At 43.3% G+C, this 12,895-nt stretch overlaps 1 long non-coding RNA gene across 1 annotated transcript in view; it reads right to left on the bottom strand.

The window, feature by feature from the left end:
- Nucleotides 1-12,110, bottom strand: part of LOC142826746 (uncharacterized) — a 68,181-nt gene extending 56,071 nt beyond the window's left edge. Inside the window, exon 1 of the long non-coding RNA XR_012900976.2 lies at nt 11,914-12,110. This is a non-coding gene — a long non-coding RNA (uncharacterized LOC142826746). The remainder of the gene's footprint in view (nt 1-11,913) is intronic.
- Nucleotides 12,111-12,895: the final 785 nt, after the last annotated feature.

Here is a 12,895-nt window from a genome sequence, read left to right as displayed (position 1 = left end):
GCCATCACCTCAGTTGATAATACTCATGAAATGTACCAGGCTGTTACTTGGCCAGCCAGATCAAGAAACCTCATCATATCACTGTGGAATTTCCACTACATGCATGTGACGAAGTGGGTCTTTACCCACGAAAGCTTATACTCCAATAAATCTGTTAGTCTATAAGGTGCCACAGGACTCCTCGTCGCTGTCACATCACTGAAGACTTATAACCACAAGATGGCAGTGGACACAGAAGGCAAACATATTGTACAACATCTGCTCCTCCCTGCACATCTGGAAGCTGTTCTGCATCCAGATTATGTACAGTGTAAGCAAAGTCAGTTCTGGATAACGTGTTGTGTTTTACAACATTAAAGCACAATGAACAACTCACTGCCCATTGAAAAAAGGTGTAATTTGATGTGTATTTGGTTTTTAATCTCCACAATTCCACAGGTGCTGGAACGAGAGATGCTGAGAGTACTGCCACACCGTCTGGTTGGAAGTGATTTTCATTGTATACAGGATTTACAGTTTGGTTGAATGTTTGCAGCACCCCCACTATACAAATTGTTCCAGAATCACTGCACAACTCTCACAACCTGCGTGAGTGACTGAAATATACTCACAGTACACAGTACCATTAACTGGGATGTGCTGGCCAATTCCAGGCCACCTACACCAGTAGAGTGGGGCTGTGAGTTTGTTCTCTTTCTCTACACATAACAGCCTTTCCATTGATAAGGGTCTCTGCATGCAGGTTTCTACTGGAAAAATGAATGGAACCCTGGAGTGGATAGAGTTCCATGTCTGTCAAGACAGGAATTATAATTGTACAACATGTAAAAAGTGTCAAGAAGTTTTACCAGTAACATTTCACTGCCTGGTTTCTATGGGGCAATCCAATGGCCTGAAATTATATTTTGAAAGCTATTCTGGTAATGTAAAAATAAATCATTTGTCATCAATTTTTTAGCCTGGTTAACAAGAAAAAAAACCTATCCAATCGTTAATGCTACAGAATTTTTCTTTTGTGTCTACTTTTCTCCTGACTTGTTTCACTTTCTGATTCTAATACGTCTTGATTGTAACCTGGGTGACAAAGCTAATAGTCTCATGTTCTTAGAACTGAACAGATTTTTAATGATCTGTGGACTCATGCAGCTTTGAAAATAAAAAAAGGGAATGTCGGTATGCACTGCCCTCTGCTGGTAAATGTAATCAAGATGTATAAACAGTACCACTGATTCTGATTTTGATTCACTCTTTTAGACTCTGCAAAAATAGAGGAAGTTAGGAACATCATCTGTCAAAAACCAATGTTCTTAGCCCAGGACTCTCATAGGAAGAGGTGCTGAAAACAATCACAAACATTGCCTCTGTGGAGAAATTCCTATTTAGCTGGCCAGATGCAGAGAAAAACAGACCAATGCAAAGAAATATCTGAGCCTCCTAGGTCTACACACACCAATCTTTGATAACATCTGCCACTGACCTATTATATCAAACATGCACTTTAATAATATACTAGCACATGTCCCAATATGAGATTTATAACTAGTATGCTAGAAACATTAATATTTACAGAAGTCCAAACACCTGTAGGTTTATTTCTTATTTTTGGTACAATATAAATTCACATTGTGTGGTAATCTAAACCCTGCCAAAATATTGTTTATCATCTAATTATATTATGCCTTTCCAAATAGGGCTCATCACACATACTACCGGGGTGAAAGTATCTTCAATTTCTTACAGATACTATTGTATTGCAACATCCCTGGGATGAGGGCAGCAGGTTGGGGCTGGGCTGTGATATGACTGTATCTGTAAGAAATTTAAGTATAGGAGGGGAGTGCAGGGGGCTCAAGGCAGGAGATGGAGTGGGGGTGGGCTCAGGACAAGGTGTTGGGGGTATATAGAGGACTCAGGGAAGTGGTAGAGATGTGGGGGTGTTGTAGGGGTAAGGGCATGGGCTTGAGAGGTATGGTGGGCTCAGGGCGGGAGGTTGGTCTGCATAGGTGGGGGGAGCAGGGGTACCATTTCAGATTTGGGGGGGCAACCTGTGCATGCTCTGATGGGGGGAGAGAGTGAAAACATAGGAGGGTGGACTGAGGACAGAGGTTGCAGTAGTGTTACTGAGCATGCTCAGTATAAACCAAGCACCAAATGGGGAGTGGGGAACCAACAACATCCACCCTCCTCCCCCCCCCCCCCCCACCGGCCACACACACACATGCATTATCTCTATCCAGGGGCTACCAAAGCACCAGAAAACTCTATTTTTTCTAGCAGACAACTTAGCAATTAGCTGACAGGAGCACTGTATCTAATAATTATATAAAAGAAAAATTAAATAAATGTTAGATCCACTCAGCTCTAACACTAACATATTGTGACATCTTGTGGCAACTTGCTTAAAAGACACTGGTTAGCCTTAATATTTTAATTTATATTCTTTCTTTGTTACTAACTCTGTGGAGAGAGAGAGACGCTGTCAAGACTCCTGGGCTCTGGGAGAGCTCAGGGCTGGAGCATGGGTGAGCTATGGCCATGCCACCCAGGGTCTAGTATCTCAACTCTGGAAGGGGAATGGGGTCTAGTGGGTTACAGCAAGGGGTCAGATACATTTCAGCTCTACAGCAGAATGGCCATACTGGGTCAGACCAATGATCCTTCTAGCCCAGTATCCAGTCTGTCAACAGTGGTCAATGCCAGGTGCTTCAGAAGAGATAAATAGAAGAGACAGTCATCATGATACATTCCTTGTCACCCATTCCCAGCTTCTGGCAAACAGAAGGTAGAGACACCATCCCTGCCCATTCTGGCTGGTAGCCGTTGATGAACCTATCCTCCTTGAACTTATTGTGTTTTTATTGAAACCCTGTTATAGTTTAGGCTTTTCCACCATCCCCTGGCAAAGAGTTCCACAAGTTGATTGTGAAGAAATAATTTTTGTTTGTTTGTTTTAAATCTGCTGCCTATAAATTGAAGTGGGGCAGCTTCTTGTGTTATGTTAGTGAAAGAATAAATAACATTTCCTTATTCTATTTTTCCATACCATTCATGGTATTCTAGACATCTAACATACCCCCCGCCCCCACCCTTTAGTCATTTATTTTCCAAGCTGAAGAGTCCTAGTCTTGTTAATCTATCCTCATATGGGAGCTGTTCCTTACCCTTAATCATTCTGTTGCCCTTTCTGTACCTTTTCCAGATGGATGGATGGATGGATGGATGGATGGATGGATGGGGGTGACCAGATCTACAGTATTCAAAATGTGAGCATACAAAAGAGGAAGGCTCTGCCTGCCTCAAAGGCAAAGCTGCAAGCAGCTAAATCTGTTGCAGTTCAGACCTGCCTCTGCAGTCAAGGTATTCAGCTTTAAGCAGACCTTGAGCATGAAATCCAGGGGTTTCAAACTCAGGAGGGGGGGCTATTGTCCCCCTAGTCCAGCATAAATGGCCTTGTAGGGGAGATCAGGGCAAGGGGTGGGGATGTGGGAGGTGCAGGATTCAACGACGGGTGTGAGGGACACAAGGAGTTGTAGGGTATAGAGAGCCTCAGGAAAGATGGTTGGGAGAGCTCGGGGCTGGAGCATGGATGAGCTATTGCCATGCCACCCAGGGTCTAGTGACACAAGTTATTTTTGTCACTACTCCAGCAGCAATCAAAGCCCCTCCCTCAGCCAGCTACTCTCTTACTGGTGCACCACACTGGGACATACCAGTTAACTTTCAACTGTGTACATAGCTTTTTAAGTGCTTTGTTGCTTTTGTTATTTACTTGTTGTTCAATTAAATAAAACTAAGGAATGGGTTTCACTGTTGAAAATTCTTTGTTGCCATACTAAGACCATATAGCTCAGCCAGGAAAGGGTTAAAAGCTATCTGCTGACACGTGATTTTGCGATGTAAGTCCTTTTTTAGGGCAAGGATAAAGCCACGGAGCACTGCAGCCAGTATTGGTAAGGGGAAGTGCTTTGCTTTTGTACTATTCATCCGTTCTGTGCACCGAGTTAAGGACCTGAAACAGATCCCAATGAGGAACCGGTTCTTTCCGGGGCTAGTGAAAAAGACCACCCTCTTCAGCATCCATAAAAACTCAAAGTGAAAGTCTCTCTCAAAGTCATTCACTTTTCCAAATCAGATGCTGGTGTGACAGGTGGGGTCTTGCTGGCCATGCTGAGGTACCTATGTCAGTCTTGTGTGGAAGCAGTCTGCTCCATCACTCTGCTTGTTTGGTTGCAGCTCTCTCAATGGGAAAGCCTGACAACAGTCTATCTCTCATAGATGATCATTAGTAGCAGTAATCAGGCCCAGGGGGGCAAAGAGGCAATCATTGCCTCAGGGGTTGACAATTCAAAGGGGCTCAGGGTTCCTGGCTACCACCACTGCTACTGTAGCAGCAGCAGCAGCTGGAGCCCCAGGCCTTCTTAATCGTCACTGGAACATCCTTCCTTTTGCGCCATGTGGCTCTGAGGGCTAGAGGGTGCACTGAGCTCTGGGAAGCACTGAGGACAGAAAAAGGCAAGTGTGGATGCAGAAGAGGGAGTTTTTTCGAAAGAAGAGGAAAGAGGAAACAGCGCAGTGTCGTGGTGGCCACTCCGTCCACAGCAATCACAACTTAAATGCAAGATTGCGTCCATTCAGTCTGGACACTCTTTCAAAAAAACCAGATCACCTTTTCGATGCGCTTTTGCTGTGTGGACGCTCTCTTTCTAAAGAAGATTTTTCAGAAGATCTCTTCCGAAAAAGTTTCTTCCAAAAGAAGCCTTCTATCTAGACGTATCCCCAATGATTGGCCTACTGATGGTGGCTCAATTGGCCTACTGATGGTGGTGGTTGGCATGTCCCCAGAGGCCTTCAGATAAGGCTTCCCTAACAGAGCAGATAAAGATTTCGTGTGTGTGTGTGTGTGTGTGTGTGTGTGTGTGTGTGTGTGTGTGTGTGTTGGGATTACTTTAAATTACACCAGATACAAGCCTGCCCTTCTCCAGCCTCAAGGATCTCAAGTTACCTTTGCCTTCATCCTCATATGCCACTGTGAAAGTGTAGCTCTGGCACAACTGGTAGATTCTCATGGATTACTTGGGTTTTGCTTCAATTTGCTTTTGGATCACCTTACAGTTAGCTAGTAATCTCACTACTTGGTTCAGAAGCCCTAATGCTAGGCTCTGGAGGGACCCATTTGCAGTATGACCACAGGATCTGCAAGGCCTTAAAGATGGATGTGAACAAAAATGAGAGCAGTTAGAAAACATCTTCACATTTCCAAAAGGAGTTCAAAGGGTCTTTACCCAGTGGGAAAGAAAAATTATTCATTCATCCTCTAGTGGGTGCTGCTCCTAAATGTGAATATTGAATTACAAAAATTGAGAAGAGTTATAATGTAAAGGAGCAATGAAACTGCCTTTCCTAAATGCTCCTGTGACTCCATTTTGTTGTTCTGTGCAGTTACTGCCTACTTTTTGCCCTTGATCTTAGCATCTGAGAGCAGAGCAACACAGATATGTAAATAGGCAGTCATCTAAGGAGAGAGAGAGCTCTATGAGACAATTTCCGGAAACTAATCGCAGCTTTTCTTTTGAAAAGCTTTCTATCAGTTATCAGGGGGAATAGACCCTTCTATGGGCTTTAAACAAATGGAGCACTCATGCCTGGGAGGTCAAGTAATGTTTGAGACTGATAGATTTCAAGCACTTATTTGTGTCCACCAGAGACACACAAGGTGTGTCTAGACTACAGGGTTTTTTTTCGAAAAAAGTAACCTTTTTTTGAAAAAACTTCCCTGCGTCTAGACTGCTGCCGAGTTCTTTTGAAATGAAATTGAAAAGAGGGCAGTCATTTTTTCGACCATGGTAAACCTCATTTTATGAGGAAGAACGCCTTTTTTCGAAAGTGCTCTTTTGAAAAAAGGTGTTCTTGAAGGCAAACAGGGCTTTTTTGAAAGAGAGCATCCAGACTGTCTGGGTGCTCTTTTTCGAAAAAGCGGCTTACTTTTTCAAAAGTACTGGTTGTAGGCTAGGCGCTCTTTTTCTAAAGAAGCTTTTTCAAAAGTATCTTTCAAAAAAGCCTTTCTTTCAAAAGAAGCTTGCAGTCTAGATGTAGCCTGTTTCCCATAACTTAGTTTTGAAACTAATCTAAGTTTTGACTGTTGCTGATCCTATTTAGAGAAGCAGCATCTCTCATATCACCTTGAATTGTAGACTACATTGTTTCATGCAGTATTTAGGCAACTTGGCCTTTTTTTCTTTCCAGAGGTTGCATGGGCCAAAACCCAAAAGCACCAAAATTGGACACAACCCACATAATTTGAAGCTGTTGGAAGTATTGTTACACATAGCAACCAAATCCACAAAATGCAGTCCATTCACAGTACCATCATACACGTTAAGTTTCAAATAGCTTCATAAAATTAAACATCAATTTTTATATAGCTGTCCTGATAACTGTATATTTCAGACAGTGGTAAGGGGCAGAGAATAATAGCTATAATGACAGTTGTACAAGGATCAGAAAATGCACCTGAAAAGTCATTTTTTCATAGTATTATTACAATTAAAAGACATAAACACCAAATAGGAAGTGGGTTTTGAACTACCTTAGGTGACTGCAAATCTCAGCCTGCCTGTACAGGACCTCTCCTTGTTCAACATGGATTGCATCTGCTACATAAAATTTGCTAAGCTACATAAACTTTCATGATGATCAAATAGTCTAAAAAAAAAGTGTTAAGTCAACCTACAAGCCAGTGACCAACAAATTAGCAACACCTAAATGAACCCACTGTTCACACCAAGTCAATGGAAATGGAGAAAAACTTTTACTGCATGCATTTTCAACATTCCTCTAAATTTTAGCAAAGTATTGCATGCATCCTGTATTATATAAAAGTTCTTTTGGTTATGTAACAAGGAGAAACACACTGTGTTACAGTTTATTGACTCAGCAACAAATGAGTCAATGAGCAACAGATACTCCACAATGATATACCAGGTTTTAGAGATCACTGTATCAAAAACAAGAGGTAATTCCTCACCTAGGCCCTGATCCTTTACCACTAAACCAACGGAAGGGTTTTTTTTGTCATAGATTCATAGGGTATGTCTACACTACAACGTTAATTCGAACTAACTTAGTTCGAATTAGTTAATTCGAACTAAGCTAATTCGAACTAACGCATCTAGAACTAAAAACTAGTTCGAATTAGCGTTTTGCTAATTCGAACTAGCGCGTCCACATTAAGTGGACCCTGAACCAGGCTTAAGGATGGCCGGAAGCAGTGCCGGCAGGGCATCAGAGGAGGTCTTAGAGCGTGGAGATGCTGTCTCAGGCTAGCCAAGGGCTGTGCTTAAAGGGACCCGACCCCCACCCCGGACAGACAGTTCTCAGGGGTGCCCCGCTTGCAAAGCACTCCTGGCTTGGATTGCCCTGAGTGCCCACACTGGGCACATCACAGCACTCAGCCATCAGCCCGGCTGCACTTGCCACAGGCTGCCATCTAGGGAGAGGGAGCAATTGGGGGGCTGCAGGAGAGCTTCCACCCCCAGAAGCCCACAGAGCCAGCCCAGTCCTCCCCATCGGGGGCTCGTGCCCCATTCCTTCCTCACCTCCTTCCACTTACTCTTCCCTAGCCCCTCTTCTTGATGTACAAAATAAAGATAACGTGTTTTCCAAAATGGAATCTGTCTTTATTGAACAAAACTGGGGGAGACTAGGAAAAGGAGGTGGGAGAGGGGAAGAGAGAGGCTGGGAGAGGGGAGGACAACTAAAATGATCAGGGGTTGGGAACAGGTCCCATATGAAGAGAGGCTAAAGAGACTGGGACTTTTCAGCTTAGAAAAGAGGAGACAGAGGGGGGACAGGATAGAGGTCTCTAAAAGCAGGAGTTGGGTGGAGACGGTGCATACAGAAAATTTCTTCATTAGTTCCCATAAAGAAGGACTAGAGGACACCAAAGGAAAGGAATAGGTAGCAGGCTTCAAACTAGTAACAGAAAGTTGTTCTTCACAAAGCAAAGAGTCAACCTGTGGAACTCCTTGCAGCAGGAGGCTGTGAAGGCTAGAACTGGAACAGAGTTTAAAGGGAAGTGAGATCAAGTCATGGAGGTTGGGTCCATGGAGTAGTCTTAGCCAGGGGGTAGGAGTGGTGTCCCTGCCCAAGGTTTGTGGAAGGCTGGAGAGGGATGGCACGAGACAAATGGCTTGGTCACTGTCTTCGGTCCATCCCCTCCAGGGTCCCTAGGGTTGGCCGCTGTCGGCAGACAGGCTACTGGGCTAGATGGACCTTTGGTCTGACCCAGGATGGCCACTGTAAGCTCAGGGCTCAGGGTCGGGAGTCTCAGTGGACCCCCTTGATTCTCTTGCACACCTGCCCCTGGGTGGCCAGGCTGGCAGCTCTCCTGCCCTAGCCGGCCACTTTCCTGTGCCTAGTGCGGAGATCGTGGATGAGGTCCAAGATGTCCGCACTAGCCCAGGTGGGTGCCCGCCTCTTGCGGTCCCGGGCAAGCTCCCGGGAGCCACCAGCCTGGTCCCAGGAAGAGGGGGAGGGCTGGGGGGCATCGGGTGGGTGGCTCGATCTGTGCCAGGTGCAGGGTCTGCTGGCTGGGTGCTGGCAGGCTTGCATCTGGCACAGGCACCGTAGCCAGCCCGTGCCCCTTTAAGGGGTCCGGGGCCGGGAGGGGGACAGTAGAGTTTCTCTGGTGTTGGCCAGAGTGGCCATCAGGGAATCCTGGGGAGGGATAGCCTCCCACTAGTTTGAATTAAGGGGCTACACACCCCTTAATTCGAACTAGCTAGTTCGAACTAGGCTTAATCCTCGTGGAATGAGGATTACCTAGTTCGAACTAAGCGCTCCGTTAGTTCAAATTAAATGCGAACTAACGGAGCGCTAGTGTAGCGCCTATGAAAGTTAGTTCGAACTAACGTCCGTTAGTTCGAACTAACTTTGTAGTGTAGACATAGCCATAGATTTTAAGGCCATAAAGGACCATTTTAGCATCTAGTCTGATCTCCTATGTATCATAGGCGGTGACATTTCATCTAGATATTCCCATACTGAGCCCAGTAACTTGTATTGGCTAAACATATCTACCAGAAAAATAATCACTCTTGACACTTCCATTGCTAGTTTGTTCCAATAGTTAATCTCAATCCTTGTTAAAAATGTGTGTATGATTTTTAATTTATATTTGTCTTGCTTCAGCTTAAACCATTGGTTGTTATTATGGCTTTCTCCACTATTACCTGGTATTTGCTCCACATGAAGATACTTATACAGTTGTAATCAAGTTACTTCTTAATCTTCTTTTTGTTAAGATAATCAGATTGAGTAGGTTTCTCAGGATCTGACTGTGGAGGTGTTGGGGACTCTGGCTTTGCAGGGGGCTGGTGTTCTTGGGGCTCCACAGGAAGGGAGAGAGAAGGAGTCTTAAGGCCCCAGGGGGGTGCATGGGCAAAACCAGAGGTCTAGCCTTCCTGAAGGGGTGCTTCATCCATTGGCTATGTTCAAGCCCATAGATGGAGAGAGAAAGAAGAATGTAATACACCCCATACAGACTTTAGACATATACAGATACCTGACACTGACAAATGGATGGGGGGAGAGAGGGCAGGACTGACCTGATTATACCATTGTCGATGTTACTGGTATAATCCAAAGGCACTGAGACCACTGACAAAGGAGAGTGAAGTCTGCTTTACAGCCTTAGCTGAAAGGCATGCTGTGGAGGCACATGACTATAACCCTTAATGTTGCAAGTTCAATCTCTCCTGCTGATGACCAGTGTCTGTTGGTTCTACGGGCTGGAGTTTGTTTGGGATGAACACCTGGGAGGCCCCAGAAACTTGGGATGTCCTTCCTCAGTTGAGGGATGTATGTAACCCAGAGGTGCTAAGATGATGGATGAGAGAGTGAAGCCTACTCTACAGCCTTAGCTGACAGCCAGTTGGCTCTTAGCTCCTGCAATAAAGATGCATGACTTCAACCTGTAAGGTCCCAGGTTCAATCCTTCCTGCCATGTCAGCTCTACATTGGGTTAGTAGTTCTGTCCATTTCCTGGTCTTTCTAAGAGCACCCACCTCAGATCCTCATGTGTGTCAGTAGGTCTCCCAACCTCAGTTTCTGACTGGTACAAGGAAGTCTCTTTTCTGCATGAACCTGGGCTTGGTTACTATGAGCCCAGATGTGACGTTGCCTTATGCTTCATGATGGCTTTTTCTTTTCTTTTCTTTTCTTTTCTTTTCTTTTTTTCATCATCCAGCACATGCAACAGGGAGAACCTTGCCCCCACCTCTGTCAGTGATGGTTCCATTGTTTGGGTAGACTCATTCAGTCTCAATGGTCTGTTAACCACCAGCACAAGATTTATGTTTCCATGTAGGTTGAGTGTGTCAAAATTGTCTTATTGCCTTGGCCAATTTTAGAAATCAGGATTGTTGATCACATTTTGGGCACAGATTGAAATGTGCAATTAATACATTTATAATTATGTACAGCATTTGCATACTTGGTAATGCAAGCTTTGCAACTCCCCTCCCCTTAATTAAGATTACAGCACAGTTATTTATAGTTATCATTTATTTCAGATAGCTGGAGCTGGAGACTATTAAACTGGGTTTAACATAGAGCTGATTTAAAATGCTTGTCAATACTCTTTTAGATGAAAAAAAGGATTTTCAATTAAACAGAATGTTTAAAAAAGATTTATGTTTCTATCAAAAACTGGGGCAGGAGAGAACAAAATGGGGGAAAATTCCAAACTAGTTCTATTTTAACTAGTGTTTGGGAAAAGGAGCACTAAGAAGTCTGAGTTATGAGTGCGATAATGGTCTGAACATCTGAACAGTAATTTCCCTCTCCAAACAATAGTGTATGGAAGCTGGTGGAAGGCATGTCAAAAATTAAATGAAATGAATGATGGTAGGCTAGGTTACAGTAAGACTCTGCAGTTACTTGACGACCACTCTAATATGTAATAAGCCACAGTAAACTGGAAATAAAATGCATGATTCTCTAGTGAAATGTCTGAAAACGAGTAGTGCACAAAACTATTTTTTGCATCAAGGTATGCCATAGATTTTCTACATGTTGTAAGTGAAATAGAATCATGAAAAAGGTTTGGAATAGAATCCCTGTACAAAAAGGATCTCTATATTCCAAAAATAATGTAATTTCTGTCACCTACAATGCATGAAAAAGAAGACATTAGCTACAAAAGTAGAAATAGTGTGAGAGCAATGTCCCAATCTATGTATGTTAAAAATTATAGTAGAGCAATGTGTTAAAGAAAGTGACTGGTAAAATCAGTCATTACTCTGTAATGAGATAATCAGCTATATGCTACGTCTTGGACTATTAATAAATTTTTGTTCAAATTTTTAGGCAAAATTTAGACAGTACAACTGAGAACAGAACCTTAACATTGTGGCCACAGGGCAACCTGGAAAGAAGTGTGTCATGGCTCCTTCCCCACTCTGGCATGATAAATGCAGAAGTGGGGGCCAGCAAGTGTACCCCAAAGCCTTATCTACCAGGCTTTGGTATAAAACTTCCCCCCAAGATCTTAAAAACCTAGATCTTGGGAATAAAACTTCCGCTGCCACCACCCAAATGTTGATAAAGAAATCAGGGGAAAGATCATTTGGGAAATCTTACCCCTAAAACAAAAATCAGGGCACACCATTAACCACTGCCAGGTTAATAAAAAGAAAAGAAAGAACTTTTATTATTACAACAATATTCCTGTTGCAACCATAATAACTAGATAGGGAGGTAACAAAATATACTCATGGAGAAACTCCATGGGCCTAGAACTTAGTTACAAAGAAAAGCCAAAACATCTTTTAAACAGTGCCAGATCTCAGATCCCATACCCAATCCTTAAAACAATAAAACCTAATGAAACTACCTAAACTTTACCCTACTTACAGAAAATGAAGAATGGTGTCTTGGAGAGAGAGAGACATGCTTGTCCCTCTCTGTAGCTGCAGAGAACTCTCTCAGAGACAAAAGGGAGAAAAGGAAAAAAAACCAAATTCCTTTGTCCCAGTTTGAAAAATCCCACCTACATTCCTATTGGTCACTCCACCTGGCTAGGTGTAGTTAACCCCTTAAACCCCAGGCTGCTGGCTAACCCTCATAATCATGACTAAGTGGAGCTGGTGTTTCTACCGGCTTTGGCAAAACAGTAACATCTAATGGGATTTAGCATGTATGTATGTCGTTGCATCTTTCACACACACCACTCTCTGCAATGCAGCAAGGCCAGTGAGTGAGTATGCACAGAAATCAGGTTTGTCATTGGATCCTTCTGTTTCTTCTCATTGTTTCCAAAAAGAAAGAGACAAATTGGAAATAATGGATTGTCCAGGCTTGAAAGAAAAGTACAGTGAGAAAGCATCAAAGCAATAAAATGCTGAGGCAACACATTGGCAGGGGGAGAGAGAGGGATCCATGTATGCACATGACTTGGGAAGGTGGTGACCAACAAGCCAAGTCTGTATCCACATGTGAGGATTTAAGAACCATCCTTGGACCATGCATACAGAAGAAAGAGTGTAAAAATGCAATACAGATTATGCTTTCTAATTATATCTGAATCCCTGGAATGATCGCAGTTCTGAGCTCCATCTGCTGGGCTTGCAAAATATTCTAACATACAAGTTTGACACATGTCCATGCTGCTCACATCTCCACAAGGATCATCATGTTTCTTTGTGGCTAGAAACTCTTCCTATTTTACCTTGAATTGTAGAACAGTAGTCATTGTGAGCAGTTCAAATTCCTTTATCTTCAGACACCCACACTTGTTCACATACAAGGTGAATATTTTCCATCCAGATTGTTAATGAGTAGCTTTTTTACCACATTCAAATGCCTGACCTATAGCTCAAGTATCATTACCACAAGC

Source organism: Pelodiscus sinensis, chromosome 2 (assembly GCF_052426305.1).
Source record: "Pelodiscus sinensis isolate ZL-2025 chromosome 2, ASM5242630v1, whole genome shotgun sequence".
NCBI lineage: Eukaryota > Metazoa > Chordata > Testudines > Trionychidae > Pelodiscus > Pelodiscus sinensis.
Note: the sequence above shows the minus strand (reverse complement) of the source record. Positions and strands in the feature narration are given on the sequence as shown.